The following is a 1877-nucleotide window of genomic DNA, read 5'->3' on the forward strand; positions in this document are numbered from 1 at the left end:
GCCTCACAGAAACCATATGATCTGCACCCCATCTCCCACCCTGTATATGTCAGCCTCCCGCATCTACTAGTCTTGCTCTCGATGACTCTATTCACTCTCTCTCTTCCAGTGACGATGACCTCCTCATTCTTCCTCAAATACACCAAATACGCTTCCATCAAAAGGACTTTTGTATTAACTGTTTTTCTACCCAGAAAAAATCTTCTCTTCTCCCATACATATATATAAGGCTAACTTCCTCCTTCAACTATTTGATTAAAGTCACTTTCTCAAAAGGACGGTCCAGACCCACTCTCCTCACCTACATCCAATCTTTCTTAACATGTTCTAATTTTCCTTTTTCAAAGAACTTCTATTTTTCTATTATGCCATATAACTTACCTATTTATTATGTTCAATATTTATCACCATTGTGAAATGGACAAATTGGACATATTCATAAAAAATTAAGACTTTTGATCTTCAAGGACTATCATCAAAACCATGAAAAAAAAAAAACCCTACACACTGGGACAAAATATAAAAGAATTATATGTAGAATATATAAAAATTTTACAACTCAACAAAAGGCAACTGGATTTAAAAATTGGCAAATGATTTGAATAGAAACTACTCCAAAGATGACGTGCAGGTGGCTAAGAAGCAGAAAACACACTCAACATCTTTAGTCATTAGAGAAATGCAAATCAAAGCCACAAAGAGATACCAATTCAAACTCACTAGAGTTGCTATGATCAAAAAGGTTCATGCAATTGTTGGTCTGGACATGAAGAAATCAGAATGCTCACATATTGCTGGTGGGAATGTAAAATGGTGTAGTGCTTTGGAAAATATTTCAGCAGTTCTTCATAAAATTAAACATAGCGTTACCATATGATCCAGCAATTTCCCTCTAATGCATACACCAGACGAATTTGAAAACATACATCCTCACAAAAAGTTGGTCACAAATGTTCTTAGCAGTATTATTCATAATAGCTAAAAATGGGTAAAGATGTCCATCAATTGATCAACAGATAGACAAGTATAATATAATCATACAATGGAGCATTATTTGTCCATAACTAATATGGTACGTGCACATGCTATACCATGGATGAGTTTTGTTTGGTTTAATTTGAGAGAGACAGAGAGAGAGAGAGCACACATGCAAGCAGGGGAAGAGCAAAGGCAGAGGGAGAGACAGAGAATCTCAAGCAAATTCTGCACTGAACACAGAGTTCAACATGTGGCTGGATCTCACAACCCTAAGATCATGATATGAGCTGAAATCAAGAGTCAGATGCCCAACTGACTGAGTCATCCAGGTGCTCCTCATGAATGAGTTTTTTAAATATCATGCTAAGTGAAAGAAGCCAGTGACAAAAGGTCACATATTTTATGATCCTCTTCATGAAGTGTCCACAATAGACAAATTTATAGAGCCAGAAAATAGTTTTTGTGCTTGACAGGGGCTGGGAGCGGCTGGGGAGAAATTCCGAGTGACAACTCATGGGTCCAGAACTTCTCTTTCTAAACATCCTAAAATTGATTAATGGCTTGTACATCTCTATGAATATGCTAAAACAACATTGAGGTGTACATTTTAATTGAGTGAATTGTATGGTATATGAACTATATCTCATAAAGCTGTTACATTTTTTAAAAGGTACTGGTTAATGGCACATACTATGGATTCAGAATGTTGGTTGTGTTTTTTTTAAGATTTTATTTATTTATTTATTTATTTATTTATTTATTTATTTGAGAGAGCGAGAGAGCACAAACAGGGGCAGCAGCAGAGGGAGAGGGAGAAGCAAGCTCTCTGCTGAGCAGGGAGCCCGATGAGGGGCTCGATCCCAGGACCCTGGGATGATGACCTGAGCCAAAGGCAGACA

Source organism: Zalophus californianus, chromosome 2 (genome assembly GCF_009762305.2).
Source record: "Zalophus californianus isolate mZalCal1 chromosome 2, mZalCal1.pri.v2, whole genome shotgun sequence".
In the NCBI taxonomy this organism is placed as follows: domain Eukaryota; kingdom Metazoa; phylum Chordata; class Mammalia; order Carnivora; family Otariidae; genus Zalophus; species Zalophus californianus.